Source organism: Culex pipiens, chromosome 1, assembly GCF_016801865.2.
Source record: "Culex pipiens pallens isolate TS chromosome 1, TS_CPP_V2, whole genome shotgun sequence".
NCBI classification, from domain to species: Eukaryota; Metazoa; Arthropoda; class Insecta; order Diptera; family Culicidae; genus Culex; species Culex pipiens.
Genome location: NC_068937.1, coordinates 71,140,801 through 71,162,210, shown reverse-complemented (window position 1 = coordinate 71,162,210; position 21,410 = coordinate 71,140,801). Strand labels below are relative to the sequence as shown.

Genomic DNA, 21,410 nt, shown 5'->3' with positions numbered 1-21,410 from the left:
CATTTAAACATTTAAACATTTAAACATTTAAACATTTAAACATTTAAACATTTAAACATTTAAACATTTAAACATTAAACATTTAAACATTTAAACATTTAAACATTTAAACATTTCAACATTTCAACATTTAAACATTATTGCGAAATAAATAAAAAAAAATCGTAAAAAAGCAATAAATAAGAATCAGAAAACGAACGCACCATTATACAGAAACTGTGCAGCCGACGCTCTTGAAACGAACGCACCATGATTGAGCGAGCTGCGAGCTGTCAAACTTTTTCTCTCGCGCGTGTTCATTCATGTTTCGTGTTGGGCGTGTTGGCTGCAGTTTCGAATCGAAATCAAGTTTTACTCGCGTGTGCTTATGAAAAATAACCTCCGTCATCAAATCCGCCGGGTGAACGAACCGGAACATCTCCGGGATGGCGGATTTTTCTCACATTTGGGTAAGTTTTTGGAGTTTTATTAATTTTGGAGAGGGCGGAATCCCCCTGAAGCAACAGCAGGTTGTTGCCATGGCCTGCTTCGAAAAATTGTCAAGCTATTCTTTTGTATTATTTGTGTCTTTTTCAGTGGGCGTGTGGAGCTGTTCGGTTACGGGACAAAACCCGCAGTGGAAACGCAGACCCGGCGCATACTGCGGACATTTCCGGCCACCGTCAATAATCCATTCCGAATGGAGGCCTCCAAGATGCCAAGTGCTCGATCTGGAAAAGCTACGAGGAGTTCGAACATCTTCGTGTGAGTATTTGACATTTTATTCTATTGGAAAAGGATAGAGCCACGGGGCGGAATCCCACTCCGCAGTAGGCAAGAAAACTGTGACGTAGCAAATGAGCTCAAAGAACTCAGTGGTTTGATAGGTGTCGTTTTCACGACTTAACATTTCTTTTTTGAATTTGAATTTGCTTCCGATTGCGCGAAACGTCAAAACCTGAGTTTTTTTCGGATAAGTGTGCATCTGTCCGTGTTCGTGTACGCGCAATTGACCACGTAGTTGCCTGTTCCTTGTCGTTCCCGTGGCCGTGCTCTAGGCTGTGTCCTTGTCCGAACTCCTGACCGTGTTCGTGTCTGTGCTTCTGGCCGTTTTCGTGTCCCTGGCCGTGTAGGTGCCTGTTCCTGGCCATTCCCGTGGCCGTGTCCTTGTCGTGCTCCTAACCGTGTTTGTGTCCATGCGAAACGGAACAACCGGAACAAAATTTTGAGTCCCGGCACTGACACCTGTCAAAAAAGTTCATTTGGTTTATTTATGTTGTATTTCGTGAGAGCTAAATTTATTTGATTCTATCTTGTTCGAGTGTCAGAAGTAGAATCGTGAATGAATGCTTGAATGATTGATGGTTGCTTCGATTGCTTGAATGGGTTGCTTCGTTAGTCCAGGGTGTGCAACAATTTACCTTTGAGGTTAAGTTCCGAGCTTTTCTCATTTGTAGCAGTAGACATTTTCCGTGGCTTGCTTGGGCAGGCCGATGTGTTTTCTTTTAGGTTACCTATTTTTAACGTATTGTTTTTTTTTTCGATTACAGAGTCTACTACTTCCAACGCGGATGCTCGTAGACGTGAAATGCGGACATTCCAGTTTGCCATCATGGTTCCTTTCTTGGTGGCAACGTTAATTCCTGAAGCAGCAGGACATTTGAAGATGAAGAAGTGGACGTAAGTTGTGGGATGCAGGCTGTGTAAATTGATTCTAATTGTGTTTTTTTACATTTGCAGTCTCGACAAAACGGAGCTTTTGGCCGACAGCTTGAAGCGGAATTACGAAAGAAAACGTCGGAGGGAGCCCAACGACAGTTTCAACTCGACCGCGGCGGTGATTAAAGGAAACCCTTCCTGAATGGCGAGATGCTGGACGGACGGCGGTGACGAAATCCTGACGGGAGTTGTGAGTGATGAGTAATAAGAAAAGCTTGGTTTGTTTCTAATAAATTGTTTCATTTTTGAAGTTCAATTTAAAAAAAAAAACAGTGTAAATGAAACTAAAATAAAATAAAACATACTGTTAATTTAAGGAAAATACCGTAAAACATACCATAAATAAAATAAAAGTACAATAAAACCTGCTGTAGTTATTATTTATTTCAATGTACGAATATAGTTTAAACAGTACTATTTAGCAGGGAAAAAATCTTGAAGAACTATACATTTACTGTGAAATCCATTGTAAAGGTTACTGTATTTGTTGTAAATGTATGATGTTTTCTATAGTCAGGGCAAGTTTTTGAATGAAAAATGCAACATTAGATTAACAGTAAAATGCGTCGTATTTGGAAAAAAAATGTATGGAAAAATTTCGAAATTTTTATGGTACCGGTGCATAACAACCCCCCTTTTTTATGGTAAAGTCCCAAAATACGACGCAAATTATCTTAAAAAACGATGCTATCTACTGTTAAAACACTGTCAAAATGACAATATATTTTATCGTTTTGTAACGTTAAAATTTACTGTAAGTTCATCAGAAATCTTTATGCGGGAGGGGCTGGTCAGATAGGTTAATACACTATTAGTACATTAAAATAGATTAAAATGATTGGTCAGCGTATCGACATTTCGTTAATATATTGACGAAATCCCACCATGAGTTAAGAACATTGCCCAGTTGAAATGTCATTTCAAATCAAAACAAATATTTCCAAACTGAGAAATACAATTTTCATTCACAATTTCCAGGATACAGAAAAAAAACCTCACCGAATTGGCGATATGAGTGGTGAGGTGACCGGCTTCTACTTGCCACCGTAAAAAATGCAACATGAGAGGTGAAAACGATGCTGAGAAAAGGTTTTTCTGCTGGCGTATTTTAGCTGCTCAATCCGGCGAGGATAACAACTGACAGGATGATGCATCCGGTGGTTCTGTCTAAACTGCTGGTTCTTGCTACCGAACTGGTAGTTCCATAATTGTAGTTTTGTCAACCGGATCCAGGTGGACCGAAGTCAACCTATCGATGAACTCCTCTCGCATTCGTCTTCTCCCGTGATTCGGAGCTTCTCCTCCGGAAGCGTTGAACGCCAGGTCCAGGCACCGCGGGTGTTTGTACGACCATAGTCGACGACCAATCATCAAAAGAAAGGGCTTTGATGGCAGATATTTTCAGAAGTGTACTCGGATAAAGATTTTAACCCACAATAATAAAGTTCTGCTGAGATTACAAAAGAGATGGACAAGGAACAGGAAACAGATATAGTTTTTTTTTATTTGACGGGGAGGGGAAGTAGGAGTGCTTTTAAGTAGTTTATTCGATAGCGACAAAAACGGCTTGAAAAAATTAAACAGTTGGTCGTTGGGTTTGCTGGAGGAAGAGCAGGTTGAAGACGAAGGTACGCTGGCGGCCGAGGTCGAGAATATGGCCCTGGTCATCTGCGAACACTCGCTGCCCAGAAAGCTGATGTTGGAAGAGCCGGCGGTCGCTTTTTGCGATTTGTGCATCATTTGGCGTTGTCTCCGTTGGGTTATATTCACACAAAAAAATATTTCCTAATGTTACATCATTTATGATGTAACACTTTTGCACGTCATTAAACATTTAAATTTAAATGCATTTTGATGTAAATTTACAACAAATTATACGTAAAAACATGATTTTACGTGTGATTCAACCTTTTACGTCGAATCACAAGTTTACATCAACTGAGTTTACATGTGATTCATTTTTTCCGTGTCGAGTAAATTCACATATTTTTTTCTGTGTTGGCCTTCTCCGCCATCACTGAGTTTCACGCTAACAGGCTATTGAGATCCGATCCGATGTCCGCCGAGGCGTTCGATTTGAACAAAAACGAGGCCAGCTTATAGAACTTTTTGAGATGGGTCGGTTCATTGTGGGGCACAGATGCCGGATGGCCGTTAGCGGGTCCGTCTGAACGATCTCTAGCTCAGCATGTTGCCACGGGTAGGTTTTTTTTTCAGCTGGAAGTCATCCAGCCGATCAGGCCCGTAGCCAGGGGGGGGGCTACCGGGCTGCAGCCCCCCCCGAAATTTTTCCCATATTTTTTTTATTATGTACTATCGAAAAAAATAATCTAAATTCGATGATTGTGTGTTCTCTTTCATTCTCCCAGATATAGATTTTTAGATAGAGAATCTAGAATACATTGATCAAACTATGTAATTTTTGCGTCCACTGCCGGGCAAAAACTTTGTGGAATATAGATCCAATATTTAACAATTGAGCTGCATATTTGAACATCGTTTTACTTTGGTGCAAAATCTATGCTACACTAAGACGCTGGGCTATCTTTCAAAGAAGAAAAAAGAACAAGTGTCTAATAATGTTCAGCCCAGCTTCGATTTCCCGCAGAACTTGCAATAATTTGACTTCGAAAAATCGAATCACGAAAAAAATGTGTGTTATTTTTGATTTTCGAGCTTAAGTACGGCACTTTTCTTCTTTTTTTGAGAAAGCGGTCATAATGGCGGTGATGAAATATTGACGACGACGAAGTTGACTTTATAGCTGTCGGCCACCATTGCTAGTACCAACCACTAGTGTCTTCCTTTTTATCTACAAGGACTTCGCCGCCCTGGGCTCCTAAGTGTATGAAAGTATGGCACGGAGCGACGGCGCCGAATACCCATATTTACACAAAGAATTTTAGAGCGCCCGCCGCGTTATTGAATTTGACTGAAATGAGGTGGCAGAAGCCGAATTTGATTTTAACATCAAGTTAATAAAAATACCATTTTTATTTTTTCATGATTCGATTATCTAGAATCGATAATCGAGACTTCTTTTGGGGACCTTCAGTATCAGTGGCGCCGACTAGTCCAAAATGTTGGGGGGCACGGTTGTTTTCCGAAATCAATAGGTAAGAGTGGCGATAAGCTATTTGAGTTTCTTGTATATCACGAATTTTACCAATTTGAATATTACGATGTGAAAAGAATTTTTTTCATCCGGAATCCATTATTTTTGGAAAAAAATAATTTATTAAAACGTGATTTAAAATTGTGATTGGGTTAATTATTTATATGTTTGGAAGGCGAATTCTTTCTTATTGGCATATTCTCACTTATAATTAACAGAAATTAAGAAATTCAGCAATCCAAATATTCTAAAAATAAAAACAAAAGTAAAAAGCAAAAATTTAGAACTTGAGAAATTAAAAATAAAACAAATACACAATAAAAAACAACAATTTTTCAAATCTGCTATTAAAAAACAGATACACAAAATTCAATATTCCAAAATTAAAAATAATATTATAATAAAAAAAAATCTAGAGATAAAAAAAACTCATTGCTTGAAATTTTTGAGAAATCAAAAGAAGAAATTCAGAAATTTAAGCAATCAGAAATTTAGAAATAACAATAAAATTCAATGTTGAAAAATCTAACATTTAAGTTATTTTTTAAGAATTTAAGAATTTAAGAATTTAAGAATTTAAGAATTTAAGAATTTAAGAATTTAAGAATTTAAGAATTTAAGAATTTAAGAATTTAAGAATTTAAGAATTTAAGAATTTAAGAATTTAAGAATTTAAGAATTTAAGAATTTAAGAATTTAAGAATTTAAGAATTTAAGAATTTAAGAATTTAAGAATTTAAGAATTTAAGAATTTAAGAATTTAAGAATTTAAGAATTTAAGAATTTAAGAATTTAAGAATTTAAGAATTTAAGAATTTAAGAATTTAAGAATTTAAGAATTTAAGAATTTAAGAATTTAAGAATTTAAGAATTTAAGAATTTAAGAATTTAAGAATTTAAGAATTTAAGAATTTAAGAATTTAAGAATTTAAGAATTTAAGAATTTAAGAATTTAAGAATTTAAGAATTTAAGAATTTAAGAATTTAAGAATTTAAGAATTTAAGAATTTAAGAATTTAAGAATTTAAGAATTTAAGAATTTAAGAATTTAAGAATTTAAGAATTTAAGAATTTAAGAATTTAAGAATTTAAGAATTTAAGAATTTAAGAATTTAAGAATTTAAGAATTTAAGAATTTAAGAATTTAAGAATTTAAGAATTTAAGAATTTAAGAATTTAAGAATTTAAGAATTTAAGAATTTAAGAATTTAAGAATTTAAGAATTTAAGAATTTAAGAATTTAAGAATTTAAGAATTTAAGAATTTAAGAATTTAAGAATTTAAGAATTTAAGAATTTAAGAATTTAAGAATTTAAGAATTTAAGAATTTAAGAATTTAAGAATTTAAGAATTTAAGAATTTAAGAATTTAAGAATTTAAGAATTTAAGAATTTAAGAATTTAAGAATTTAAGAATTTAAGAATTTAAGAATTTAAGAATTTAAGAATTTAAGAATTTAAGAATTTCAGAAGTTCAGAATTTCAGAAGTTCAGAATTTGAGAATTTTAGAACTTAATTTCAACATTTTTTAGGGTGGAGTTAAAATTTCTATGGCCTTATTATTTTTTTAAATCGATCATAAGTTGTAGAAGGCGATACACTTGTGTTTTTTAAAATTATAAGATTATAATGTGTTTCAAAAATTTTCTTTTTTTTGAGACAATTATATGTTTAAGCTAAAATTGGTACAGAACGTTTTACGGTTAACAAATGTATTTGAAATCTCTTCAAATTCTTTCTAAAATACCCAAAATATTATCGAATTTATCAGCATTTTTGTAAATGTAAATGTAAAGCAGTCAACAAATGACCATTTTGAAAAGTGTTTCAGTTTACTTTTGCTAAATCCTTGTCTACAATGGCAAATCGCAGAATGTTGCGTCTGAAAACTTGATGATTGTTTTCGCAAGAGTTTGCGTAAGTTTGATTGTAGATGAGGTATACTATAGAAAAAAATGTAAACGATTTAAAAAAAATATCACAGATTTCAAAAAACCACAAATGTTTTTGAACTATTTTACAGAATCGCTTACAAGAATTCTATCCGTGTGTACAAACGATGTTTCAATTTAGTTTTAAATATTATTTTCAATTATTTCTGTGAATTTTATTTGTAATATTTGAAAAAAAAAAGAATATTTTCCTTCCAAAATTTCTGGGGGGGCATAATGTATGGGCTGCCCCCCCTGCCCAATTTTAAGGGGGGCAAAAAGTACCGTGCCCCCCCAGAGTCGGCGCCCCTGTTCAGTATATTTCCAAAAGGTTTGTTTGCTACATTTTTCAAAATATGCCTTATTTTTCACAAATATTTGGATTTGGTATTGGAAATCTTGAGCATTTGATATGAAGAACATTTTATTAAATTTAGACTATAATCAGAAATACCGTCCCAATTTTCATGTTTAAAGTTTTTTTTATGTTTGGTGAGTTTTATATCTGAGGCCTTCGAGTGAAATGCTTGAGAGATGTTTGTGTAATTTTTTATGTTTACCTTCTTGTGAAAGAGTATTTCTGAAACCAAAAAGCGTTCTTTTGGGCACATTTTTTAGTTTCCACCGTGGTCACTCTCCAATTTTTATTCAAAATTTCTAAAATACTTCTGCTAAGTGAAGCCTTCACAGAAAGAAATCCTGTTATTCTAAATTGCCGATTTTGCCAACATTGAAATTTTTTCCAAAATCTACAACATTTTTTCGATTTCGCTGTAAATTTTTTCAATACTGACAAGACTGTTATTCAAAATCGAAAAAAATGTTTACGATTTTGGAAACATTTCAATGTTGACAAATTCAACAACTTAGAGTTCCGGATTAGCTTGCAGGATTTCTGTCCGTGTTAATAACAACGAAATGCGTATCAGCTTGAGGGAAAAAAATTAAATGATTTAAATATTCAAAATGGAAAAAATCATTAAATTTAAACTAAAAATTCCCAAAATATTGTTTCTATTATCTTGAATATTTTTTTTTAAATTCAAGAATTTATTATGGAGTTTATGTTTGGAAAGTTTTTTAAGTGGTTTTTTTTAATTTTCTCATTATTTAATTTCTGATTAATATTTTATGTTTATACTTTTCTGTTTTCAAACTTTAGACTTTTTGATTTTTTGAGTTTCCAGCATCTTAAGATTTATTATTTCAGAGTTTTAATTTTTAATAATAAAAAATTCTAAATATATTTTTTTTATTTCATATTTCTGTATCTTCTGCAACTCGTCCGAAAAATCGAAGGACAAATAATACATTTGTTTCAAATAACTTCACACCATTATGTAGAAAACAAATTGAAGTGCATTTTCTTCCGTCAAAAATACGACAAGTTTTGCCTCGTTGAGAATATTTAATTTTTTTCTAAAATTTCGATGTACAGTACAAAAAAAAAAGTTTTCGTCACAAGCCGGATATTTTGAAAACTTTGGATGCAAAACAACTGGTACAAAATGCATTTTAAAATACATTTAAAATAATAAAACCATATTTTATAATTTATTTTTTTAATATCTTTTTTGTTTGCTTTTGCCCCGCCCCCTCGACATTGGCCAGAATCGAGAGATATAAATTTAATCAAAAATATTCGCAGCGGCCTAATTTTAAATTTGATAATTTCACAATTTAAATATTTTTAGATTTCATTTTATTTATTTCAAAGTGTTTTTACTTTGTATTTTGGAATATTTAAATTTAAAAATTCTTAAATTACTGATTTTTAAATTCTCTAAATCCTCTAAATTTTCAAAAAAAAAATTTTAAATTTTGCGTTTTTTTTTATTTTAAATGGACTATATTTTTATTATTTTATCCTACAATTTATAAATTGCTGAGTTTTTCAGTTTTTTCCCGAAAATTAAATGATTATTCTAATGGCTTTCCCTAATTTTTAACTTCACTCTCAGTAAAACACAAACTCTATCTTTTAAATGTTCGACTCTGCGTTTTTAGGAAATTATGTATTTTAAACATATACCACATTTTTCAAACGTTTTTAATTTTCAGTCGCATTCAAATAAACAAACTCAAGTTATTTGATTTTTTTCATCAAAAAATATTGCACACAATTAGCGCGCGAAGAAACGTCAAACGCCACTTTTTGATTATGTTCCCTTTCAGCTGCTTACCGCCTGACAAAAATATTTTCGTGACCCTTTCGTTGTCCATTGCTTGAGCGTTTTTTATTTGGAATTTTACGTTACTTCCGTGCTTCGTACTAGCATGATAGGGCAAAACTTTTTTTTTTTATTTCCTTTTGAATGTTAAATATGGTTCTAGTAGCTAAATGTGAGACGTAGATTAGATTTACAGGAAATATCTCATTGTTTTAAACATTCTTGTCCCGCCCATGTGGATCAATCGGACCGCGCACTGGACTCACAATCCAGAGGTCGCTGGTTCGAATCCCGCGGCGGGCGCTCTAAAATTCTTTGTGTAAATATGGGTATTCGGCGCCGTCGCTCCGTGCCATACTTTCATACACTTAGGAGCCCAGGGCGGCGAAGTCCTTGTAGATAAAAAGGAAGACACTAGTGGTTGGTACTAGCAATGGTGGCCGACAGCTATAAAGTCAACTTCGTCGTTTTTAAACATTCTTATGTCAAGTTTTCTTGACTTTTCATTGAACCAGATTTCGTAAATAAACAATTTCTAAATCCTAAAAATTGTAGGATTTCGTTTCCAGAGTCACGATATTATATAATTTTACATCATTTTTATTAGTTGAATGAGGGAAATGAAAAAAATATTGTGATATGTATTTTTTTATTTTGCTAAAAAAGATTAAGAGAGCATTAGCCGTTCCTAGAACCAACACAGCCATGTTTACCAACAGTTTAGTAAAACATTCATATTGCTCCTATTTTCATGTAAAATCATATTTTCTATCAAAACTCATTTCAGATTAAAAAACAGTTCGGAGAGCAATAAAAGTAATTGAAGATTTCAATGTGTTAATCGTAATTATATGTATTTATATTTTTCATCGTACAACTTTATTTTAAATTTTAAGAAGCTGTGTCTCAGGAACGAGTAGAAAAATCTTTAAATCAAATTCTCATTTGAGAACTTTGCTTAATTGTTTGTACACTATTTTCAAAACATTGGATAGTGTTTATTTTAGCTTTTTGCCTTTCTTACAAAAGAAAGGTTTAAGTTTTGCTTTTGGGAAAACGCTTTTCTCAGAAATCTTAAAAAAATCGTGCACGGCGAGGAATCGTCCTAGGAAAAAATCCTATTACTTAATTGAAGGTTTAGATGCGCTCTTTCGATTGAATTTTGGCCCGAAACCCGGAACTCAAAGTCTGATTTTTGAGAGCTCTTTTTCTGAAATACATGGCCGATGTCTGTATCCGCTCTTAAAAATTTGTGTCTTCCATCACTGGAAAACCGCTCGTAAAACCCACAATTTTTATAAGTCAGATCTGTAGCCGTGGGGTCGGAGACGAACATTTTATTTTTCGATTCACAATTTTCGACCAGTAAATGTGGTCAAAGCCATTTTTAGAGGTATTTTTTTACATCAATTTTACAGATAACACTATCAAATTAAAAAAAATCAGTTTCAAACAAAAATCCATTGGAAAACATGTTCCATAAACTGCTTGGACCAAAAATTTTAAGCTTTTCCAAAATGTATTTCCAGAGATATAGCCATATTAGTGTTTTTCATCTTATTTTTACCCTATTTTTTCCCATTAAATTTTTGGTTTTATACAGAATCATATACTGAACATCAAATTCGAAGTCCCGGCTCGTTCTCGCTCGAAAGATCGACAAGCCGTCAAGTCGAAGCATAAACGCCAGCACATTTACGCTTGCGCGTTTTACGCTGCGCGTGAAAGTGTTCTTTCTGGCTTCTCATAATAGATCGACAATGTGCAATAGCGATACATATTTTTTTAAGTTAATCATAGACTTTAATTAAAGACTGAGTACCCTTTATTTTTTTTTTCTAATAACGTCAATCCAATATTTTTTTCTTAATTAAATATAATTGTCTTGCGACTCATAATGTACCTCTGAAATTAAAAAAAATTGGCATTTGAGTTTTAGCCTAAAAATATTTGAAGCTTTAGGTCAAATTCTCACTGGGTGGTATCATTTTGTTTCTGAAAAATTAATTGCACCAATATATTTGTCGGAGTTTCATCATTTTGTAAGAAAGGCTCTATTTCACCTCTGGTGATATTAAATCGAGTTTTAATGAAATAGTGCTCTTTAAAGATTACTGTGAATTTAGGATTTTTGGTCGAAAATCGGAAAAGACATATTTTTTTTAAATAAATGTTTTTTTTTATGAATTCATTGATTATTACATATTTTGACTCTAGCATACCTATAATAATGTTTATAAGCATTTTGTGATACTCTTTGCTAGATTTATTCAATTTGAAATTGAACTGTTTGTTCAGCCATATGAAAGGCAAAATTGAACTATATTTATTCGAAGATACAATTTTGACAGCACTCAACTATTTATTATTAGCTTTAAAAAAGCTTTTAGAAAGGATCTGATTTATATTTTTTCAACAATTTGCAAAATTTTATCAATGCTCAAAATTCTGGAGCAATTTTTCAGCATTTTTTTTGTTTGATTTAATCGAGAAAATCTTTCAATAAATACATTTTTTCAGTAAATATTGTGGCGTTTATATTTTTTTTCAGCATTTCTTAATATCTCTTTATACATTCAATTCAACCAGTAATTAAACTTTTTTTAGTTGGGAGAGGTTTCATTAGCTTAAGAAAATAAGCAAAAGCTTCAATGGCCTTAAATCAATTGAAATAAAACAGTGTTAATGTTTATTAAAGAAAATTTCAAGAAAAGTTAAGTTATGAGTTTTAATTTGTTTAAAAATCGTGCTACATTTTTTTACAGTTCATAGTCTTTATTTATAAAATTTGTCATCAAAATATACACACAGCTAAAAATTTAAATCTAGATGGTTTTAAATTAGATAGTAGAATTTTACCAATTTGTTCATAATTTTTTCATCCAGATTTGTAGAAAAACGAAACTATACATAAGTGAGATAAATTAACATTCTTCGGGCATTTTTTTTTGTTAAAAATTTATTCAGCGTAAATTTTAAATTTAACGATAACTTGCTAGCGGACAGTTTTTCTTGAAATTCGTTGAAATTTCAACAATCCAAGTAAACGTAAGAAAATCACTTTCTTTTCAAGTCCTTCTACATTAAAAAGTGGATTTTTGATGAAGCATTTTCTTCAATTATTTTTTTTTAAACATGGATGAAGCTTTTTTAAATCTTTTTTGCATACATTATTTTACAGTTTTATAATTCGTCTCAATAATTATACCGTTCACCAGGAAAATTTAAACAAATGGTATTTCTGATTTGCTGATTTCCATATCCTTTGAATTTTTGAACCCAAGCCCCCCCCGAACAAAAATCCTGGCTACGGCCCTGCAGCCGATGCTCTTTACTCGAAGACAGATGTTGACTCACAGTTGACCAGGATGTGGTTCCCCGTGTTGGTGCTAATGTGAACAGGCCCGAGAGGCCCGAGACGGCAGTTCTGCATAAAGAGCAGCATGCTCTCGACCTCGACCTGGTCCTGTGTTACTTGCACAGATTGGACAGGGTAAAGATCAAGTAATCGATACCAAGCACATTAAATACTTTTTAAAGTAAAAATCAAGGTAAAAATGATTCGAATTCACGAATTTCACGCCGTCCACTCAATCGTCAAAATTCACTATCCCTATATTAGTAATTAAACAAGGGCATTCACTCGCTTAATTCTACAGTAGTTCATAAGATTATTTCATTCCTATTTGAGTTTGATAAATTATTGATCGGTACCGTGGTGTAGGGGTAAGCGTGATTGCCTCTCACCCAGTCGGTCCCGGTGGCATTTTTCGAGACGAGATTTGTCCTGATCACGCCTTCCGTCGGACGGGAAGTAAATGTTGGCCCCGGACTAACCTAAAAAGGTTAGGTCGTTAGCTCAGTCCAGGTGTAGGAGTCGTCTCCCTGGGTCCTGTCTCGGTGGAGTCGTTGGTAGGCAGTTGGACTAACAATCCAAATGTCGTCAGTTCGAATCCCGGGATGGATGGAAGCTAAGGTGTAAAAAGAGGTTTGCAATTGCCTCAACAATCAAGCCTTCGAACCAACTTCGAACACCTAGTTTTGAGTAAGAATCTCGCAATCGAGAACGCCAAGGCAATGCTGTAGAGCGAATAATTTGTTTTTTTTAAATTAATTTGTTCGTTACAGATTCACACAAACATAAAATTTCACGGGATTTTGCGAAAAAAGTAAAATTTCGCGAATTTCACGCTGTCCGCGAAATCGTGAAATTTCACTAACCCTACTCATCAGAATAGAGCCTTTAGGACAAAGTTCTTTGTCAAAACACCTAAAAAGCAAACACTGAAAATTTGGTTTGGTCAAAGCGGAACCAATTTACTGTTCGCAAAATGCTACCAAGAAGTGGCAAGTATTGTGATCGATCTATAATTTATTTTGTTTTTTCATCACATGGAAAACAAAAAAGGCCTCTTTTGGCTTCCCATCGTTTAGTCTACGATGAAAAAAAGCGCAAAGCACTTAATTTTTCAACGAAAACTTGTATGCGATCAGCAGAGAAGCGAGTCAGACGTGCGTCCCTCACAAACCAAAAAAGTGCTAAAAAGTGCAAAAAATGCCTTACGGCAAGAAAAAGAGGCGGTCCTCACCAGCAGGATCGGCAGATTTGAAGAAGCTAAAGAATGCCGAAGCGCTTCCTGCAAAGCCAGGCAGTTTCAGCAAGGACGCTCAAAATTTGTCTGGAAACCAGTTCGCTACCCTCCCTGTGGACGTGAGCGAGAAGGAAGAATTTGAACGACGGGAAAAGTTGCCACCCATTTTTGTGAAAACATCGTCATCGGATTCGGTGCGAAAGTGGCTGACCGGGTTTATCAAATCTGGTGCTTTACGAGCTTCCATTCGCTTGTGTGCTGATGGACTCAAAATGCTGCTACCTACCAGAAAGGATTACAACTACGTTCGGGATTTCCTGAACAACACAAAGATTGAATACTACAGCCATGACGATCCAGGTAAACGCCCCATGAAACAGGTCCTCCGAGGCCTGTATGACATGGATGTGAGTGTGCTGAAAGAAGAGCTCAAAACTCTTAAGTTGAACGTGATCGAAGTCTTCAAGATGACGAGACACAACAAGGACATCAAGTATCGTGATCAACTGTACCTGGTTCATCTCGAGAAAGGATCGACTACGCCGTCTGAGCTGAAAGCAGTTCGGGCAATTTTCAACATCATCGTGACTTGGGAACGTTATCGTCCAGTGCACCATGACGTGACACAGTGTTCGAACTGTTTGCAGTTTGGACATGGTGGAAGGAACTGTTTCATCAAGAGTCGTTGTGCAACCTGCGGAGGTGAACACAAAACTCAAGCTTGCGAAACAATCAACGAGAACATCGAAGCTAAATGCTTCAATTGCGGCGGTGACCATTCTACCAAGAATCGAAGCTGCCCAAAACGAGCTGAGTTTGTAAAAATTCGGCAGCAAGCGACGACGAGGCACCAACCAAATCGTCGCAAAACACCACCAACTTTCACGGACGTGGATTTTCCTGCTTTGGCGTCACCTGGAGCGGAATCTGTTCGAGTGGTTCCAAATCTGCAGCCATTGCCGTTGAATCAACGGCAAAAAGTTGCAGAGAATTCAACACCTCCTGGCTACAGTCAGCAACCGAGGGAAAACCAACCAGCATCAACGGATGAAGGCAGTAGTGACCTGTTTTCACCACAAGAACTTCTGAACATTTTCATCGAGATGACAACAACACTGCGTGGTTGCAAAACTCGTGCGGAACAAGTAAGAACGCTTGGAGGATTTATCTTAAAATACAGTTCGTAGTTTACTCGTTCTAATGATTTTGAATATTTCAATGTATTTACTTTTTTAGTTTTAAGTTAGGATTAGTTGTTAAAGTGATTTTTTCTTTTTTACCCAAATGTATTCGATTCAATGCAAAAATGTAAAACAATTTGAAGTAAATAAATGAATGTGAACAGTTAATAAGAAAACGAAAAATATAACAAAGATGAAGAGCATGTAGCCATACCACTTAGAATGTAAATGAAATGTAATTATTATAAGAAAGTTCAATAAAGACATATTTAATTTCAAAAATTAATTTAATATCAACGAAAACTTCACCCAGTCACGAAATATTCTAGCAGAGCTGGTTCTGTTAGAATCCTGCTAGAACGGTGGAACATTTCTGCTAGAATGCTCTAAGAATATCCAGCTCTCTAAGAATTCTGCTAGAATCCTGCTAGAACGTCGTGACTGGGCAATATCAACAGATCCTAAATGTTTCAAAAAAATTCACTAAGGCAGCAAAAAATAAGTCACGCTTGAGCTTGAACATAGCCTTCTACTTTGTTTATGTTTACAGCTGTAGTGCAGCTGTATTAGTGGGGAGCAGTTGGGAGCTTTCGAAAATCACGTTACGCAGTATGTCTTTTCAGCACCCAGATTGGACCTTTTAAAAAAACTCCAGAGCTTTTAAAAATAAATGGAAATTTCGTTTCATTAAACAAAAACTTTCTGTTGATTCTACTAATAATCTTTAACATATCAAAAATAACCTTTAAAAACATGGAATTGCCGGTTAAAACAACCGACGGATTCTATTGAGCAATCTATTTTTTTTCACACTTCAACGAATGCCATTTTGGAATAAATATCATGTCAGCGGTCGTGACGTTTCTATTGAGTGAAAAGTGAAATTCGGTAGAAATTTGCCGACAAATTTTTATATCGGGACTCATTATTACAGAAGGTAATGTTCACATTGCGCATAAATGTTTTTTTTTTTTAAATTAAATGTCCTGGTTGTAGATTATTTCACACAGCTCCAACATGGGAATAAGCCTTCACCTCAAGATGCTATCCGCCCTGCAGGACACCGGGCCGTCCGATGCTCCCTGTTCAGGGCACTCTCCAACAATATTACTCAACAAAACCTAACCCACATGCTTGGTGATCGTGTGCCACCACCAAGATATTCCTGGATCGAACGAATTATTCGACCACACAGCAAAAAATCCAATGGTAAAATCGCATGCAAAAGCATGCACATCACCTTCGTCAAAATAAACACTTAATATTACACACTGCATGTACAATTTTTGCAAACACAAAAAAAAGTTGCAACCGACGGGATTCAAACCCAGCACCAACATTAAGGACTGGCGCCTTAGCCCACTCGGCCATCAGACCGATGAAATGCTGAAGGATAAACGCATATATGAGCTTGACATTTCGGTTAATTAGGATTCCCATACTGATGGGCTACATATTTCAGGGTGTAAAATCACATAAAATTGCATAAAATAATGCAATATTTATTTTACACCCAGGACTTTTACACGCAGCTGGATTACTACTTTTTTAGCTGTGAGTGCACCATCGGCGCTGTACAAGTACAGTAATCATGATCTGCATGGTCAGCAATCAAAAAAAGTGTAAACAGTGTTAGTGAATAAGTGTGATCGAATAACTATAGAAAATGTATACTTCGTTTTAAATTTATTTGTTTATTTATTTGTTTATTTGAATCATCCGACAACTTGTGGTCTTAATGATAAAACTTAACTTAACTAAAGACGAATGCTAACAACATGAAACACAAAAACAGATTAAAGCTGATGAGAGTACCAGAGTCGGGCTCGTTGTTGAAACTGCGGGGTGGAGATGTTGGGATCGTACATCAGGTGGGAAAAAACTTTGAATCGGCTACACATGAAACGAACTGGTTCGTGCTGTCCATAGTTGGTGTTGCGGTGAGCAAGTTGTAGATATTGGCGTTGACGAAGTGGCCGAGCAGGTGTGTAGATTTGAATTTGAGCGCGAATCCAAGGAGTGTCAACTTCACCGGTCTGTACTTTGGCAACAAACGTTGCTTGTGAGACGTGCCGCCTCCGCTCGAGAGTCTCTAGCTGCAAGACACGACAACGTTCTTCGTACGTGTTCCAACCGGCAGGATTCCTTGCACGGCGAAGGGCAAGCCGGGTGAATTTTCGCTGAACTGATTCGATTTTAGCAGTCCAAGTGCTCTGGTACGGACACCACACTACGGAGCAGAACTCGAGGATGGATCTTACCAGCGCGCAGTATAATGAACGTACGCACGCGACATCTCGGAAGTCATCAGCGATCCTAAAGATGAATCCAAGCTGTCGATTGGCTCTGAACACGATGTCATGGAGGTGGATAGTGAAACACAATTTGCTATCAAGGGTAACGCCCAGGTCACGTACTTGGGTTACCCGAGCAAGAGTGTTTCCGGCGATGGCATAGTCGAAGACCACGGGTTTGAGTTTACGGTGGAAAGAGATTGTGCTACACTTTTCTATGCTGATCGTCAGGAAGTTACGCACGCACCATTCGTTAAAGTGGTTTAACTGTCTTTGCAGAGCTGAGCAGTTCAAAACGCTTCTAACAACGGTAAAGATTTTTACATCATCAGCGTAAAACAACCGGCACCATTCGCTTAGCAGCATCGACAGTTCGTTGGCGAAAAGTATGAACAGTAACGGACCTAAATTACTGCCTTGAGGAACGCCAGAGAGACTTATGAACATGTCTGACTCAGAGTTCCCAATCTTGACTCGCAAAATACGGTGGTAAGACTTCAGCCAACGAACGAGACCGGCGGAGACTCCGAGTCTTTCCAGTCGTTTTAGCAACTACAGCAGAAAAAAACTATTCAAGACACACACATAAGTTTGAAACTTTTCTAAAGTGGTCGAAAGCAACAAAGCTCAGTCGAGACACGCACCACTCTAGGCGAGAGGAGGCGGAGAAGGGGTAGGATTTCAAGTGTGCAAATATTTGGTGTGCAGATATTATTTGCAAGGGTGAAAAATTTGGTGCAAAGTGGGCAATATTTCGTGTGCATTTATGATTTGCACAGGGTGAGAATTTGGTGCAAAGTGTGCAATATTCTCCCCAAACATATTCAAAATCTCATCAAGTGTTCAATTGAATTCAATTGGGTACTTAAGCCCTATGCAAATTTTTATGTACAACGGTAAAAAACACGATTAAAAACCATTTCTGATCACTTTTTTCATTTTAACGCAAAAAAATATTGGCAAGACAACATTTTTTCGATGGATCAACTATGGTTCCCTTGGAAAGAGCTGTCAAGTTGGACCTTTTCTGTCAAGAAGGACCGCGAGGTTAATTTTTCAAAATTGATTTAAAAATCCATTCTAAACTCTTTGTGGTCGTACAAAGGGTCATTGTACTCAGAAAAATAAGTTTTATCGCTGTAAACAATAATATCAGAAATCTAAGCTTCATTTAAGGACCCAATTGAACAATGATTTCAAATGAAATCCGAAAAGTAATATAAAGTTCATTGATAATAACTTACTTAGTACATTTGAAGCTAATGAGAATCTTGTTTGAATCCAACTGATTTCGTTGTTTATTTTCACTGACAGTTTTTTTTCTGACGCTAGCTGTAAAAATTAAATAGGTAAAGGAAAAAAATCGTTAGATTAAACCATATATTATTTGAATTCACTGAAATGTGCTGTCATCACCGGCATTGTTTTTTCAGTAGCTTTAAATGATGATTTTTAGTAAAAACAAATGGGTGTTTCGTTTGACGTCAAAACTACCCGAGTAAGGGTAAATAACAAATCAAATCAAACCATCCACATTAACGACCCCCGGGTCTTTTGTGGTCTCTATTGCAAGTTTCTGCTCGAACCTAGGAGTCCGAAGGCTTGAATGGGGAGAGCATCCAAACCTCTTTCTACTCCAAGGAACCTTTCACCCTAGTGTTTGAACTGACGACCTTTGGATTGCGAGTCCAACCGCCGCCAGCAATTCCACCGGAGTAGGCTTGATTTGGTGTGTTGTTTGTACTTATGGCATGGAGACGACTCCTACACCTGGAATGACTTAACGGCCTAACAACATAGAATAAGTATAGGTAGAATTACCACTCGTTGCTCGGTTCGATTCCCATCTGCTCCAACCTTCCATCGGATGAGGAAGTAAAATGTCGGTCCCGGCTTTGGTTGTTAGCATAGAATAGGTATAGCAGATGTACGTACAATTTAAATCATGTTTTTGTGTCATGATTTTTTTTTTCAAACGAAGTCAATTATAAACCTGAAAATCATATGGTATAATAAAACCTTTAAAAAATCATTGAAAAAACTACTTTGTATGGTTCGAGAGGTGCTCAAAAAATGAATAAAAGATATATATTCAAACCTTGAAGTAAAACAAACGCGATGGAAAGTATGTCTTATAGAAATAATAAGAAGCTATACCATTTTGTTCAAAGGCTGAAACTAGTATGACTTGTTTTAGAAAAGATATTTGTCATGAAAAACATAATTTCTGCATGTTTTTTCATCATTTCAAATGTATTGGTCGAACCTTCCTCTCTCAAACTGGTCACAGAGGCAAGTTTAAAAGATTTGTGATTTTAAAGTATGGATTCATTTTATTCACTGTCTAAACATTTTGATAAAAAATACTTTTTTTAATTTATTGTTCTTGATTTATTGTAGTTTTTAAAAAATATCAATTTTCATGTAGCTTTATGATTTTTTACATGCAGTCAAGCAAGTAATTGATCTCCACACTTATTTTAACCATTAAAGTTGCTGTTCTATACATTTTTTTAAATAATATTAATCAGAATCATGTTCGGAAACAATTTTCGACATAATTGAAATTCCCGGGATTTCCGGGGAAATTGGTTTAAAATTTCCCGTTTCCCGGGAAATTTGTAACCCCGGTTTTTTCGCCGGTACAGACACTTGGCAACAGGAATGATTTTAGGTTCTCCAACTGTTAAATTATTAGCTTGTTTGCGTTTCTGGGAAACGACCGAAAAGAATTGATAACAAAAAGGGGAAATGCCACGTGTTTAGGGATAGCCACCGAGCGGAGGTTTTCCCCAACGAAAAAAAAATAGTAAAGCTTTTATCCGGCGAGAAATCCCGATAAACTCTTCCGGCTCTGAACTTCCGAAGCACTCAAGCTTCCGCAATTAAAACAAATCAACTTTCATTTATTTTTTCAGTAAAGAGCATTTCAAGGACGTGCAAATAAATAATTCAAAGCACGTTTGATTTTGATTATTCGTAAATTGATTGAGAACCGATTAAAAAACCGCTTTGTTAACAACTGGCGCAAGGACCTTTTGAAAAATAACCCGAGAAATGCGAGGGGGACGTCACTCCGCGATAACAAACTAAAACGCACAAAAACGAGCTCGAAAAGCATCAACGCCACTCATCGTGTCGAGTTTTCACATAACGCTACCTTAAAGCATGTTATCGCAAGTTAACGCGAGTTAAAGCGAGTTAAAGCGACCAGAGTCTGCTCGACTTTTGAACCGGGTAAATCTATCTTGCAACCTTGCCGTCTTTTATCGAGCAGTTTTTGGTTATGTTTGGCAACTCGGTATTTGTTTTTGTTTTTTCAAGCAGTTTTGACAGAAAGAAAAAAACAAAGCAAAATTTGTGATTTTTTACAAACGGACGGAAAAGTTTTGTCGGTGTGATCGCCGGCTCCACCTTCCACAGAGCAAGGCGCGCGTTTTGACGACCGGACCGGACCGGATTCCAGGTGTGATGGGTGTGATCGGCGGCTCCATCACCAAGAACTTTAGCGGAGAATCCTGACTCAAACTCAAGGAGGAGGAAAGTTTTTTGGTAATGTTTTTTACGCAGTGCGATCAACAGATTTTAATTGTGATTTTTAATGTTATTGTTGTAGGCTGATAATCGACGCGCTTGGCTGTAGATAAGCCTAGACTGGGTCCATCTCCAGTTCTATCTCCAGCTTTTGCCCTGATTCTGACCGTCCCCCAGCGAATCGCCGAAACGTTTGCCAAGCAATTGACAAGTTGCGCAAGTGCACGGTAGCAGCAGTGTGCAGTGTGTGCAACCAACCAAACGGGACCACGCGGTCGCATCTTACAAATTGAGTTGTTTCCATGTATTTTTAGATCTTCATTCTATACATGCAAATAACTCGCATAGGCATTTGGAAGGTGTTAGCTCTGCCGAGCTTCGGTGACCCATTTCTACGCTGGCTAGCCGAGCGCGAGGTCCCTCAGCTTTTATCGACAAGCTCCGCCCTGAAGAACGTTTGCACCAATCGGGTTCAAACGTTATTTAGAACTTCCGAACCCTCGTCAAATGGACAAGGACCCAGCGCGTATATAGTTGATAGTAACAGTATTCCTAATTCCAGGCACCGCTCACCAAGCCGTGATGGCCTAGTGGTTAGCATTTTTGCTAACCAATCCAAAGTACGGGGGATCGAACCCCGACTCGGGCGACTTTGATTTTTCGTTCATGTTCAGAGTTTCAATATTAATATTTCCTATACTTTCTCGTTGGGAGCAGATGGGAATCGAACCCAGGACCATTCGCTTAGAAAGCGAACACCGTAACCAGTCAGCCACGGCCGCTCCTCCAGTTGCGCAAGTGCACGGTAGTGAACGCAATATTCAGGCAGCACAGATGCGGCCAAATAACACAAAGGCAATGAAGCACCGGTCGCGAGGGAACCGAAGGATCAAC

At 35.9% G+C, this 21,410-nt stretch overlaps 1 protein-coding gene across 4 annotated transcripts in view; it reads left to right on the top strand.

Annotated features, from left to right (window-relative positions):
* LOC120428430 (solute carrier family 22 member 3-like) overlaps positions 1 to 21,410 on the top strand; it is a 121,735-nt gene that overhangs the window by 10,736 nt on the left and 89,589 nt on the right. The window lies entirely within an intron of this gene.